General features: G+C 33.0%; 1 long non-coding RNA gene across 1 annotated transcript; it reads left to right on the forward strand.

The window, feature by feature from the left end:
- The first annotated feature begins 8,861 nt into the window (after positions 1-8,861).
- On the forward strand, positions 8,862-13,945 carry LOC124434757. The gene is made up of 2 exons (XR_006944879.1): positions 8,862-8,891; positions 13,518-13,945. It is a non-coding gene; the product is annotated as an uncharacterized LOC124434757 (long non-coding RNA).
- The last annotated feature ends 2,454 nt before the right edge of the window (positions 13,946-16,399 follow it).

The following is a 16,399-nucleotide window of genomic DNA, read 5'->3' on the forward strand; positions in this document are numbered from 1 at the left end:
ATAGAGCTCGTGAAATCAATCTCAAATTAAAGAAAGAAAAAACAAAAGTTAAAGTAACAAATGTAGATTACATGGGACACAAAATAACGTCAGATGGTCTTCAATCCGATCCTAAAAAGATTAAAGCAATATTAAACATGCCAATTCCTAAAGATAAGAAAGATCTTCAAAGATTTCTTGGAATGGTTCAATATTTGGCCAAGTTTATTCCTTATCTTTCAGAAATGGCAAGTCCCCTCAGAAATATGTTAAAGAAGGAAAATGATTGGTGCTGGTTAGATCAACATCAAATAGTGTATGACAGAATCAAGAAATCCTGTGGAGAGCATCCTGTATTGCAATTCTACGATGTATCAAAAGATGTGACATTGTCCGTAGATGCAAGTATGTCAGGTTTAGGAGCAGTTTGTCTTCAAAATGGCAAACCAGTTGCTTATGCATCGAGAGCTTTAACTGAATGCCAAAAGAAATATGCACAAATTGAAAAAGTATTACTTGCAATTGTATTTGGATGTGAAAAATTCCATGATTACATCTATGGCAGAGATGTCAATGTTGAAACAGATCATAAGCCCTTAGAGCAGATTTTCAAGAAGCCCCTTCATCAATCTCCATTGAGACTCCAGAAAATGTTGCTGAAACTTCAAAAGTACAGTTTGAAAGTCTCGTTTAAGAAAGGAGCAGAACTTTATCTTGCGGATCAATTAAGTCGAGCGTATATCCAAGAAGAATCAGATGATCACTTAGAAGATTTTGAGATAAATGTTGTCTTGCCAGTAAGTGAAGAGAAAATGAACCAATTAAAGGAAGAGACAAAGAAAGATAAAGCAATAAAAAAGCTACGGCAGTACGTAGAAAATGAATGGCCAGATCTACGCAGTAAAGTTGATTTGGATGTTTTAAATTACTGGGACTTTAAAGAGACTCTTTCAGTACAAGATGACCTACTGTTTAAAGGAGATCGAGTAATCATTCCTGAGTCATTAAGAACTGATATGCTGAAAGCTATACATCAAGGACATTTTGGATCTGAATCATGCAAACGTAGGGCTCGAGAGTGTTTATATTGGCCAAAGATGAGCTTAGAAATAGAAGCAGAAGTTAGAAAGTGTGAAATCTGCAATGCCCATAAGAGTCATCAACAAAAGGAGCCTCTACAATCACATACTGTACCACATCGACCGTGGAGTAAAGTTGGAGCAGACCTGTTCGAATTGAATGGTAGAAGCTATCTTCTTATGGTAGATTACTACAGTGGATTCTTTGAAATTGATTACTTGTTAAATACAACATCAAAGACAGTTATCACAAAGATGAAATCTCAAATTGCGAGATATGGAATTTTCGAAGATCTTATAACAGATAATGGTCCACAATTCAGGAGTAAAGAATTTCGTGCATTCTCGTTACAGTATGGATTTAAACATACAACAAGTTCACCAGGATATCCAAAAAGTAACGGCATGTCAGAACGTGCTGTACAGACAGCAAAAGCAATCATAAAGAAAGCAAAATATGATAACACCGATCCTTATTTAGGACTCCTTAATTATAGAAATACACCTAGAGATGAAATTGTTGGCAGTCCAGCTCAACGACTAATGGGACGAAGAACTAGGACATTACTACCAATATCAGAGAAGTTACTTGAATTTCAACCATTAAACCCTGTTAATGTTCAAGAAAAATTGGAAATGTATCCCAAGAAACAAAAAGAGTTTTATGATCGAAATGCAAAAACACTTCCACCATTAAAAGAAGGAGATAAGGTACGTATAAAAAAAACAGAAAAAGGCTTCCAAAAGAAAGGAATCGTGGAAAAATCGTTACTTGAGCCAAGATCTTATTTGGTCACGTCTGATGGTACCTACTATAGAAGGAATAGAAATCATTTATTAAAGATTAATGAAGAATCGAGAAGTCAAGATACAGATAAGTCTTATAGTGAGAACAATAGATCTTATAAAAATCGTAATGAAAGTACTAACAACAGTAATATAAGAACTCGGTATGGACGTCTAATCAAAAAACCTAATAGATATTCTTATTAGATAAAAATAAGTTGAAAAAACATTTATAGTGTGAAATTATTTAAAAAACCGAAGAAAAAGAGATGTGACATTGCATGCCTAATTATATTTATATACTGTAATGACGTAGGTAATTCCTTATTTAATATGCATGTGTAATGTATATAAGAACCTGTGTTTATCTAAGCCCGGCATTAAATACTAGACTTATTACACTGCCCCATGCAGGGCTTCTTTCATGTATTCTTAAAGTATTTATAATAGTCTTTCAACTATTTTTAAAGTATTCAAAATAATTCCTTTCATTGGACGTTTTCTTAGGTAAACGTGTGACTTGATATTTCCTGAAGATTCAAACTTCCGCTAAAAAAAACAAAGGATAAAAGAGCATGCATGAACTATTTATCGTTGACCTTAGAAAAGACCTTTTCAAGGTTATCGCAGCCATATTGCAGAGGGTGCAAAAACATTGGGCCGAGCGCGTGGTCACGCATGGCGTCCACATAAATTACTAATAAATGCGCAAAAATTACCCTTATACATATTGGCCATTTCTTTCAAAAATATTTCTCAAACTCGTCCATTTTAATAGTCGAATTATTATTTGCGATTTTTTATACATGTGAGTCCAATTTTGTGTTAATCAAAAAGCGGAAAGTTAAAGAAAACATTTGTTTTCTTTGAACAACTTGACCGTCGTTTGAGCGATGTTCTTGAGTTCATAAATGTGCGGAACTCATAAGTCAAGTCAAACGAACTAAGACCTAAACTAACTGAGTAGCCGTGAGCAGTCATAGCCGAAATGGTAAAAAATGCGCGTTGTGCAGTTGGATATTGCGATAATGATAAACGCTATCCTGATTATCAAGTTAAGAGGTCTCACGTAGAAAAGTTAGTTTTTCATAAGTGGCCCAAAGATCAAGCACTTGCTGAATTTGGCAAAAGCAAATTGAAAACAGCAGAGCCGATGACTTTAAACCAAAGCCTGGTGCACAAGGTACTTTCGTTTGCTCAACTTATTTTCCCTTAGGAAGAAGAGCCCCAAATAACTGCGGAACGGATTATCCTTCGGTTTTTATTTCGCTATCAGAGTACGAGCAATCGATGAGTCCGCTTAAACGTAAAGGAGAAACATGGACGACATCAAAGCGTCCTCATCAATCCTCTGGCACCGAGGATTCTGATTCAAGTTTTGATGGAAATCCAGCAAAATCTGAGGCATCTTTACTCCCTGTCTCTTTGGAATTTGAACAGTTGGCGAGAGAGAGTATGATGTAAGGTTTCACACCGGCCTGCCATCGACTAACAGTTTTAAGTGTGTAATTGAATACTTGGCTGTTTCTTTTCCTGGCACTTTAGTCGCCATACATAATAATAAAAATAGCAATGTCACTTTACAAATAATTGGAAATACTAACAAGAGTTTGCCGTAGAATAGTTCCTCGTGATACTTGCTGACTTTGCTGTAGACATGTGCGTGTGTTGCGAACTCAAGAACATCGCTCAAAAGACGGTCAAGTTGTTCAAAGAAAACAAATGTTTTCTTTAACTTTCCGCTTTTTGATTACCACAAAATTGGACTCACATGTATAAAAAATTGCAAATAATAATTAGACTATGAAAATGGACGAGTTTGAGAAACACATTTGAAAGAAATGGCCAATATGTATAAGGGTAATTTTTGCGCATTTATTAGTAATTTATATGGACGGCATGCGCAGGGGCGGATCTAGGCCATGGCGAAAGTGGCTTGAGCCACGGTCAGAATTCTGCCACTTAAGTTTTTCCATGGTTGACTTTTTCATGATTAAAAATTTTGCTCAAATACAGCAAAATTCGATCAAAGGCAAAAATTGAATGAATTTTGTAATTTTTTTGTCAAAAATTTGTGTTAACAGAACAAAAACTTCAAATTAAACGTCTTGTTAAAATAGTATTATCATCCAGTTAAACTCTGAACTGTAAAATCACCGAAAGCGTCTCGAATCTTGCCGAATACGCCATGAATATGCTCGGAATATGTTCGTAAATTCGAACCTGCAATCTCAGAATGAAGAGCCACGGTCAGCGTTCAGAAAATTTCGCAATAGTTGCTAAATATAGTAACCTTCAGCCACGGTGCAGCGTTGCAAGCCAATCACAGGGAACGTTTTGGTCATGTGCGCCACGGTGAGCCACGGTGAATGTATTTTGATTGCGCAATAAATACAAGTCATATGCATTGAGCTCTAAAAGACCTTATAGAACTCAATGGTCATATGCAATAGCTCGGTTCTTGTCGACTTGAAAAAACGCTACTTCTAGTTCTACTCAGCGATTAGGATCAATGGAAACTTCTAAAAAGATCGATGTTCTTGAAAAGCTCGTCCAAACCTTTCAGAAAGAGAACGCTTGCGAAATTATTTCTGGTGAATTGTCTAACTTGAGACAACACTGTGTTAAAATAATCAACGAGGAAAGGCTTCGTCGCATAAATTCTACTGGCGATATTATGCTACGAACTTGTTTATTTTCAAAAATGCAGTTCCCTGAAAGCCAAATTGAAAGGTCAGGCCCCAATGTCCCTGTTAGGTAAGAATTTACATGTATTGGGGTATTAATTTATATTTTTATTTACGTTTGACATCTTGGCCTGAAATATATGATCAATCCGTTAATTTTCAGCTATTCATATTTCGTGTATCATGTAAAATATATGTCTAAAGCTGTCATTATTTTGCATACTCAGTCTGTCTAATGTACGGCCTAAATAATTTTAATTGTTACTGTCTGTTAAAAAAAATGTTTTACTTCAATATTAGTCAAAGCTAGTCCTTTTTAAAATTTAACCCAATCAATAATGTATTATCCTTGTATTCCTGGCATTTTATGTTATTCCCTGATTAAAGAAACTAACATATCATTTTGAATAACTGTTACTTTCTTTCACGGGTTATATAGAATATTGATGCTATAGTAGATGGAATCAATAAGTCGTCTGAATCCTGTTCGACATGCCTAGACTAGTTTCAAATCTTAGACTACCTGCCTGTGACTTTGACTTTATCATGATGTTACCAAATTAACACAAAAACAAAATAACTTTCTCAATTTCAATATTATTAGTCTATCTTTAACTGTATTGGTTACCCTTATTTATTCTAATGTCAGAGTCAGTCTAGCAAATTTGTTTCCAGGTATAGCTTGGTGTAACAAAGCAGCCATTGATACTTAAATACTAATTTTCTTTTAGTACTTTAGCCAATGGAATTGTCTGTTCAATGCATGTTCTATTGCATTAGTTGGGAATGAGACTCTCTCTATTTACTTGAGATTCCTAACTAGTGTTGAAATGTTTGAAAATGCAAAATACTATTCTACCCATCCTGTCATCGAGTCCCAGCATAACGATTGTTGGATAAACATCTTTGCTGCTGTTGGAAGAAGACCACCTTTGAACATTGCTTTTATTAGTCTTGCCATCTTTATGGCTGTTAGCAAAAGCATCCTTGCTGCTTTTCGAAAAAGACCATTTGATGGGGCAACAATGATGGGGAATTATATTTTTGTAGTGAACTGTCTTTTGGTTATTCACTGCAAAAATAACATGCTTCATCTTTCTCTCACTCCTGCGGCAACAATTCTGTGTAAGTAAAATTTTCATTTTTCTATCCGAACAGAATTAAGAAAATGGCGATATTAGAATTTTTTTAGATGAGATTATAGACCCCCCTAGCGTTGCCCCCAGATCCCCCTAGCGTTGCCTCGCGCCGAAGGCGCTTGCTACGTCACAGGGCCACGGTCAGCCCAGAAGCTGGATCCGCCCCTGCATGCGTGACCGCGCGCTTGGCCCAATGTTTTTGCTCCCCCTGGAATATGGCTGCGATAACCTTGAAAAGGTCTATTGCAAACAATTATGAGCTTTTTAGCTACTCGTTTGTATAAATGTCACGTTTATAGGGTCTGAGTATGTAATAATCATATAAACGATGACGATAACATACTGAAGAAATCAAAAATTTATGAAAGAAAGATGTTGGGATGGGCCAATATAATTTCCAAAACCAAGCTTTGTCAAGATTTTAAAATTACTAGGACTCAGTGAAAGTTATTGCTGCATTCAATCAAAGAAACAATCAAAGAAATTGCCTTTCTTAAATTTTAAAACTCTCCGTTTTGCGAGAAATTCTATGGAGCCGATTCATTAATTATGAAGAATTAATAAATGAATTGTCCTTCATTTATATACTTCATGATTGAGCTTATTCTCACTAAGCTTTTCACTTAAAGTTCCTAGAAGAGCCATATAAAATTTATTTAAATAAATATAGTCAGCACTTTGATGTAGTACTTTGAGGAATCTCATATAATACAGAGTGAATAAAAATAAGATCTTTAGAAATTAAACCTAGATATTTATTATTTCATATTTACATGCTGTCATACTCGTACATATACACAAGTTTTTTAGCATATGAAGATTTGACATGACTGGAACATTTTTAAAACATGCCTTGTAGGAAATTGATTCGAATTTGCATGTTTACGGACCAGCGAAACCAGCATTTGTGATTTGGCTTTAAAATTTTGATAATAATATGATTTCTAAAGGTATTTTTATACACCCTGAAATTTTCATTGCAAATATACAATCGTCAAATGAATTAATTTTACGTTTTTTGAATTCACTGCATGTTGACCTTGAAATCGATTGTTCAGCGAGCAACTGCACTGGGAATATGTGGAAAGCAACCATTCCCAAAGAATACGCTTAGTTTATCAACGAAGCATCGCTTAGTTTATCAACTTAAATGAGGAATAATAAACATGTATAAAAATTCTGGTAAATTACATAAATGTGTTATTAGCTCACTTTTTTCTTAGAAGTTGACGGGAAAACGTGCTTCAAAAATGTAAGTATAGGATAAAAGGGTTAAAGTGTAAACGATCAGTATATACTTTGCGAAATCGGTCTGGTTGCGATCTTAAGAGAGGAAAACAATCTTTTCCATCCTTGTTGTAAAAGAATTTGTTACAGAACTTCTGTGTTTGCTGCTCTACAACATGTAATACCGGCGAATAGATTAGAAGTTTCGCATTTATCCGATGCTAAAAAGTTTTGTAAGCGAACGCATGGATAAGCTAAAATATTTACCACGTCAACACAAGTCACTTAAATCAAAATTGCAGTGAAAATGTCCATATTGAGATAATTTAAGGAACGTATAAATGTTGAGTGAATTCTTTAATACAGGAGTATCGTTAAATGTTTTTAAATGTGGATCACGCAGGTTAACTGAGTCTTGAGAAGTCAACATCAACACAAACAGTAGCTACTTCTCAGGACTCTAATAACCTAGACGTTTTGCTTATACAAGCTTATAAACCTTGACTTGACTAAAGAGTTTTTACACAATTCAACAAATAGTAATAAACTGATGAAAATGCCAAGAAATTTTTTTAAATTTTGCTCTATCCTAGCTCAAGCTCCCTGCACACAGTTGCTATTGATTAGAGGAAAGATGAATTGGTAATTTTGTTAATACAGTTGTGATTAACTTTGTATCAGATAACACGAAGTGGAATTGGTATAAAACGCTGATTAGAAAATAAGGCTGTAGCCTATTTTAAACTCTCTTCTATTAGACTGGTTATTTATGTAATGAACGTAGATGTATCCTGTTTATATATTTCTTAGAAAGAGAATCAGATAATGTCTGAAGAAGCCTAAGGGAAGTTTAGATTCGAAGAAATGGATAATATGAAATTGGTTAGTTCTTCCCATTGTTTTTTTAAACAACATACGCAAACAATTATAAGAAATGTCAAGCATCAGTAAAAACAGAGTAGCTAAATGACGTAAGTTTTGCTAAATTGAGAAATGGTTTTTTTTCCAGCGTTATACTTAAATTAAACTTGTACTTGTTCATCCTATCGATCGATGCTAGAGCTCACATTTTTGAATTCATAATGCTGGACAATATTCATTTAAATTAAGAATTCTTAAACTACTTGCCTATACGTGTTCAATTTCTTATTTCAGGTAATGTAAGAGACCTCCCATATTGACAGAGTGTACTACAACATAGATCTAAGCTGTGTAATATTTTCGGTATAGTGTAGGTCGAACGTTTAAAGTCTGTATGTCATAGCTTGAAAAAAATCTTGAAGAATGGCACAAAATTTTTGTAAAGTTGCTCATGAAAATTAAATGAGAAATGTCAACAATTTAAAAAAATTGTCGTCTTTTTCAATGAGCAACTTGTTTCTTTATGCAGCTTTATAGCCTTATTGAATCTTGTCCTTCTTGTGTTACAAAAGGAATTCTTTCTCAAATTTAAGACAAACATATTTTTGCGCACACAAAACTAATGGGGCATTGTTTTCACTGAGATAATGGCTTATATAAATCTAAATTTTGTCTAGTTTGACAACACGTACAACAGAATTGTAAGATATAGGTGCATGGTGAGAACGTCAAAAAATGCTAAGAGCAACAATCCAAATTTCTCTCATTATCATTTAAACGTGAATATAGATAGATAATAAATTCTTTCATATATTTACATAACTAGTCGCATCAAAGGTCAAATTCCAATAATTTGATAAGTTACATTGAGCTTTAAGCATGTACTTGTTCTTGGTTCATGTTGATTTTCCTAAATGAATGTAAAAGATAGTAAAGTGAATAGAAAATGTGGAATGAGCCTCTATATGATGAAGTAATGCTTGTAGAAATATAAATAACAAGCACTTTCAGTGAATTACAGCTCATTTATTACATTTATTATTCATGACAATACTCGTGATAAAAACTTTCAAAGTAGTACAGCTGTCATTTTAGTACTGGTGTCAGCGACATCGACTAGTTACAGATAACAGGTAAATGCTTTGTATTAAATAATATTGTGTATTTTTATACTAGTGAAGTACAAAATAGGTACGTATAGTTCAATTGATGTGTGTTTAAAATTTCACATTTAACCATTGAGCGCTTATTCATAAATCTTTATAACAATTTTTGGCTAAATCTTATGTCTTCAGCAATAAATCTTTCAAAGGTTTTGTAAAAAATAAATTTTACGTCCTTCACAACGTCAATTAAAAATGGAATGCATGTTTTCTTTGGTATAAACAGAATACATGCAACTTTGACATAATTGCGACACTGTATCACTGTTTTTACATCAAAGGGGTGTGTAGATTTGTTGTTTCTATCTTAATGGCATTTTTGATAGGACTATATTCTGTTCCAATTGCGATTAACAAATGTTTAAACTTTGAATGTGTTAATCTTTGTTGTAGTGTTTAAAAAAGAATTGAAAATAATTAACTATTTCGTTGTTGTTTACAATTTCCAGAACTTTTTTTACAAGAGAATTTTTGCCGAAAACAATTACCGTCGTTTCATTCGTGTGAAATTTCTGTGGGAATATAAGAGAGAGCTTTATGTATAGCGTCCAATTAAGATGTAAAAAAATGTCATTGAGGCCTCTGTTCTAGCTCTAAGTATATTCTATATCAAAACACATCACTTTAAGTTTATAGCTAAAGTAAGCTGCAATTCACTATTTTACAATTCAAAACTTTGTCTCGCTGTTTTCCTTTGTATGAAAGCTCCCAGTTTAAGCCTGATTTTTGTCTGCTGCCGTTTGCGTTTTGCAATGTCATCATCATATATTTACGGTTTTTATTAAATTCAATTTTTGTGAAAAACTAACAATTTTCTTTGACAATATTATAATTCAAGAAAGACCAGAAAATACTTTGATTGGAAATTAAAGAATTGTAAATGTAAATGTAAAAACCAAAACATGCTTATCACACACCGAAGATTTGTTGTTAAGATAAGCATTTCCTTTGGCTTATTTTGTCATGACAGATGCACATGCATTTTTAATTATACAAAAACTACAGTTATTTTAGAAATCATCGTTACTTTTGGCTGTTTAGAGTGCTATATGCCTCATGATTTCTAAAAACATATAAGTTTACATTATGCAAAGATATCTTAAAGTGGCAGTCCGAGCCGAAACTTGGATATAAACTTTAGGGGGTGGGGTAAAGGACTATTTTGCCTGACATAAAGGGCGTTGCTGTAGAATTGCTAGACGAATCACTGAAAGCTCGTAATGATAATTTATTCGTTAAGTTTATAAACTCATTAATTTTTCAAAAGTATTCTTGTTTTTTTGTTCTGCGTTTATGTCTTCGCATCTAAACGCAATATTTGAGTCATTTGTTTCTGCACGATGAGTAAAACTCACTCCGGTAGTGCTTTTCGTCGTCACCGGACGCAAAGGTGTACAGTGGTTAGCACTTCAGAGGTGCAGTAAAAATTTTCCGGTTTCCCCATAACACAATGACCCGAACAACGTTGAAAATTTGCTCAACTTTTCAATCTTCAGACTATCCCTTCTGCCATCAACCCCTGTACGGCGAAAACCAGCTTTCACTGCATGCCTCGTTTCTTTTAAATTATTAATGTTTTCAAAAGTTGATTTTCTTAGAGATGACTTACTCTTCTTACTTTATATTTTCGTTATTTGTTGTATACACTAATTTAACAAAGGAAAACGCTTTTAACTTAATGTCAGTTGCCTTTTGCAGCGTTTTGAATGACAAACATTTCAAGAAAAATTAAATGTCTCTTATTATATAATTTAAAGAATATAGATTTTTTAAAAATGTTACTTATAATATTGGTCAAATTTCATGGTTCCACCCCAATATATTGTGTTCTCAGAATTAAATGAAACATTGTGTATGAATCTACGCAATATATAAGATGACGTAATGTTTGAGGAATAAAGTAGTTTACGAATGCTGGTTTTTACAAACAGATAAAATGCTGGTCTTGAAAATCTTTTAAATTGACCAGAAAAGTTTGATAAAGTGCACGAGCAATTTTGACTTCACGAGAGCAGAAATCGAAAATAATTTAAATTGAAAAATTTTAAATTGAAAATAACTACTGGACTCTTTTGCCACCGCGAGAGATAATTTTTACCTGTGTTACCTGTCTTTTCGCTGCCAATCGGGAATTGGGAAATAGCTACAATTAAATTTTCCATACACGCACAAAAAGACCCAGTTAGCAAATAACTCTATCATTTGAGCGTCCGTAGGAACGAAACACAGACAAACGTAATGAAATTATTTTTATGACGTATTTATAAAAACGTTTATCCCTTGATGACAGCTAAAGCTATACTGCATGTACTTTTTGTACACTTATGTAGCTACGTTTGAATTTTTATGTAACTAATTTTATCGCTACTACGTACAAGATTTATACTCTGCATAAGTTGAGGAAGTGTTTTATGGTAGTAGTAGCTAGAAAAGCCGTTTCTATGGCATTTCAGAGAGCTCAAGGGAAGCTTTTCTTGTATCGTATTTTTTTGTCTTTTCAATCAAAAATTCCCTCCTGAAAAAAATCCCAGAAAATTAAACATTTCACTTTATTTTCAGACTTGTTATCAAAAACCATTCGTCGTGAAAACATTTTCACTTGTAATAATTAAAGTACAATTTGGGTAAAAATGAAAGAGAACGCGTTGGTTTAGTAAGCTCAGCTCTTCCTGAGGTAGAGGACAACAAAATTTGCACAAACAAAGTTTGCCTTACAAGTTGTTCTCAGTTCCACAATATAAAACCAACCATTTTTTTTCAATCAACACTTTTACAAATCATTATTTCAAAATGTTTTCTTGTCTATTTTATATTACGCAAGTTACATTTGCTTATATCTTATTGCTTAGCAACAAAGTATTGGCAGTTGCTGTGATACGACTTACGCTCAATTCGTGCCATCGAAAATTTTATTTTGAATTTATTTTTTCTGTCCTCGGCAATGTTATGATGAAATTCACTTGTAAACTGCCGAAGTTGCCAACAGTGATTGTTAGTATTAAATTCAAGGAAAATTAGTTAATCAATAGTTAATTTTTAGCAGCTAGACTAGTATTTTTTCATGCAACATATGCAAATACTTTAGCGCAAGTATGGATTTGGTTAATTTTCAGCGAGATTTCTAGAGTTAATTTTTGCAAATGTTAACAAAAACAGAGAAAACTGTACCAAATACTGCCAGTTTTGTTTCCCTAAAATTGAGCACATGTCTTTTTTCTTTCAGTGTTGTATTTCTAATAAACTTGTACTTGTATAGTTAACGTATTTGAGATCATATATAAGATAATAGACAATATATATTCAACTAAATTAAGAATTCTTGTAGGTACCCCTTTTTCGCAAAGTGTACGCAAATATAGGTTGCTAGATGTGTGAAAATTGTTGTGTTAATGCATGTTTAACTTTTAAGGTCTGCTTGTCATACTTAAAAACAAATTAAGAATGGAGCCAAGTTTATGTAAAGTTTTTCGTGAAAGCTAACTAAGCAGCGCCGTATATAAAAATATCAACAAACAAACAGAATGGCGACTTTTCATGAATAAATTGTTTTTTATTAAGCTTTGTTTAATATAACCTTATTGAATTTTTTCCTTTTGTTCTACAATAGGAATTCTTTCTCGAATTTAAGACAAACATCTTTTTGTGCACACGAAACGAATGGGGCCTGTTTTTACTAAGATAATGGTTTATAATTCTAAATTTTGTCTAGTTTGGTATCATGTATAACAGAATTGTTAGATATAGGTGGTAAACGTCAAAGTCCAATCATCTGATAAGTTACTTTGAGCTTTAAGCATGTACTTGTTCTTGATTGTTGTTGATTTTCCTAAAAGAATGTAAAAGATGGTGAAGTAAATAGAAAACGTGAAATGATGTAATGACTAATGAGCCTCTATGAATGATGACCTTATTGTTGTAAAAATATGAAATAACAAGCACATTCAGTGAATTTATACATGTATATCTTATGATACAAAGTCAATATCAAGCAAACCTCAATATTCCGTAGTTTGCATTCTCTTATAGAGTTCTTACTCGTCTGTTTTGTTGAAATGAAATTTTATAATAACAGGAGAAATTTTTACTCCTAAAAAAGGCAGATGAAACCATGCATGAAAATTCACACCAATGGGTCGTGTAGTTTTGTTGCTACTATCTTAACAACATTTTGATAGGACTATATTCTGCTCCAATTGCGATTAACGCCTGTTAAATCTTTGAATGCAGTCATTTGGAATGCGTTTGCTTTACAGCAGCATACAACATCGTGGGTATGCCTACATGCAACCAATAAAAAACAGAACTTAAGGATTCATTATCTTGGAAACTAGTATTGTTAAAACAAATAAAAATTTATATGACATGTTGATATTAGACAGATATGATAATCAGAGTCGTCGCAGAAACAAACGTATCAAATTTCTTCAACTGTACTTAGGCTTTTACATGTTTTGAAGAACAAACTTAGAACAAAAGACGTTTTCCTGATCAGTAGCTATCTAGATCATAACTAAATGGTTGTTTGCGCAATTTTTGATATTTTTAAGATCTTTAAGACTAATCATGTTAATTGTAAGCATTTTTAACTATTTGTAGACACAGAAAGAGGTAAGCGCTAAAGTACAGTCATTAAATTGGAATGGAAAACATTGCAACTCACGGACTTTCTCTTGCATCAGTTGCGTCGATCTCAAGAAAGAAGTCGCTAACGTTAAAACTAAGACCGAGTCGAATAACTTGGTTTTATCTGATATACCAAAAATGAATGGATTATTGGACGGTCAATTATTAACGATAGTCGAATTAATGAAAGGGATCGATCAAAAGTTTAGCAGTATGCAAACAGAAATCGGCAGCTTAAGAAGGGAAATGCACGAAATGAAGCAGAAAAATAACTTGATTTGACTGTATTTCGTGTATGTTCTTCATTGAGTTCTATAAAGAACTCTTCACGTTGCAACTTTATTAGTTATAGTTGGTTGAAAACTTCAAAATACAAAAAATTTACGCAGTTGCTTTTGAAATGGCTATAAAATTCTCTGTCACAATGCCGTGGTTTTCTTTGTCTTACAAAATCTCTTCAGGAAATAGAATTATATCGGATAAGTGTACGAAAAAATTTTATTTGAAAACATGTGAAACAAGCATTTTTTTGTATTTATTCTATCAAACTACACGGAGGGAAATTTAATGCAAGTATTAAGCGTGCTATTCAAAAATGAGCCGACGGCGAGTGATTTTTGCGATTTCTTAATTCGAGCAACATTCCAAAGTGTTTGGATAGGACCACTGCGGCCATTTAATTGATCAAACATTTGAGAAACATTAAGCAGTTTCATTAAATATCATCAAGAAAGTAGTGTTACAAGTACTATTAGCAAAAGTATGAAAGCTAAATGCTCCCAAATGCCAAATTACAGTGCTATAATCTCTCTTACAGCAAAAGAAGCTGTAAAAATTTGTAAACAGCAAAGTCAGAATATCGATGATATTTCTTGCTTTCGTACAGGAATTAAAAATATACATCGCCCCAAGCATTATGTTGTAGCGTAGCTTTGAGTTTTGTGCGTATGTATTTAACATCCTTGTATTGTTTTTAAAAGTATAGCTTCACTGTTTAAATTGTCGAAGAATTATATTTTATCACATCTTGCAGTCGCCATATTGTGAAAGCGCAATGCATTCTGGATCAGCAAAATCGATTTCTCGAAACCTCTGAATTATAAATGTATTGGAATCATAACTCCATTAAGAATGCCCTGTGATTGGATGAAGCCAACATACGTCTGAAATTTGTCTACTCCTCCCTGAAATAGTGCATATTTTCTTGGTGATCGATGTTTATTTTTACTTTTGGTAACGGGAGTTCCGTCAAAAATTTTATTTTTTGTTGTTTTTTTGAAAATTTCTTTGCATTGTACCATGTATAGCTCATACCTCGCGAGATATCTACGTGGAAAATCGTAATCGGCAAGAATCGAGGTTGATCTGACAAACTACAACAAAACGAGAAATGCTAAAAAATAAATAAAAACATTTTATTTGAATATTTTCAGTATTATGCATATCTTTTTTATAAATACATTTTTTACATGTATCATTGATGTCATTTTACGTCGAAAAAAATGTTCACTGGGTCTTTTTAATGGAAGATACATATTTCAGTTTCCCAGTGTTTATTTCATTTTTGTTTTATATTTGCGCATCAAGCTCATTCGTGATATGCGATGTGCTTAATTTCTTTTCCTTTTTATTGGGTATCTTACACACAACATACAAAAATAGGACATTGCTTACATGAATTATGTTATTGCTGAGATATAGCTGATGTGCAGTATTTTCGTTTTAACAACTTCTTGTGAATCACCGAATTTCTTTTTTATTACTGTTGTTAATAAACTCTAATAATTTTTTTCTTCCAAGTGGACTTCTGGTCTTACCTTAGGAGCAAAAACATGTAAGGCCCAACAGTAGAATCCTCTATTCTTTTCTATTTTACACTTATCCAAATGTACGCATTGCGGGTCTATTTTTTAAGGATTTAGGACAAATCTACGAATTACAAAAACGAAATTTCAGTTTAGCCACGTGACAAATAAAACGTGGTATGGTATTTAGTAGGAAGATACTGTGACATCAGTCTCTGATGTCATAATAAATTATTATTTAAAGCTCAGGCCTTAGTAGAGAAACCATTGTGTTTTCTTATTTCATTCATTGTGTGTCAAAAGAAGAAGGGAAGAAAGAGGTCGACGGCAATTAATTAAGGTTAGATTTTTACCTTTTTATGACAGGAATGATCGAATGAGTAAGTCAACTTTGCTGTTGCGCCGTCTTTTGCTACGCTTTAGCGACGTTCGATTGTGAATGAGTAAAATTTTAGTGAATTACCTGAAGAGTCTTCAATCCTAAATATATCGCAAAATACTTTAGCTATTCTACAACATGTAATACCGGCGAATAGATTAGAATTTTCGCATTTATCTGATGCTAGAAAGTTTTGTAAGTGAACGCATGGATAAGCTAAAATATTTAAGATCTCATTCCTTTAAAACATTTTGTACATATACTGCACTGTCTTTAATTTCACAATTCTCTAATTTGCCAGGAATGTAGTATAAAATGTGTCACAATTTAAAAATAACAAGAGTGAAAGAAAAACTTTGCAAGCATAATTTTGCACTTTCCATATATGCACATTTAAACACCAAACATATAAGCAAAAAAACTGAAACTGTCATCCTCAGTTAGCCAAAAGTAATATTCGGCACATTGATGAAAATTTTTGACTTAATATGTTACCCAAACATCACCAACGTAAACACAACTGTCACCAAAGTCGTTTTTAAAACGTGTTAGCATGGTTTCATATCCTTGTATTTGTTTTTGTAACCATTCAAGAGGTAAATAAATTATTTTTAATGAATATTTGATGGTCCATTACTAAAAATGCCTCACAATGTCAGATGCATAATCGT

This window comes from Xenia sp. Carnegie-2017, unplaced genomic scaffold, assembly GCF_021976095.1.
Source record: "Xenia sp. Carnegie-2017 unplaced genomic scaffold, XeniaSp_v1 HiC_scaffold_14, whole genome shotgun sequence".
Classification (NCBI taxonomy): Eukaryota; Metazoa; Cnidaria; class Anthozoa; order Malacalcyonacea; family Xeniidae; genus Xenia; species Xenia sp. Carnegie-2017.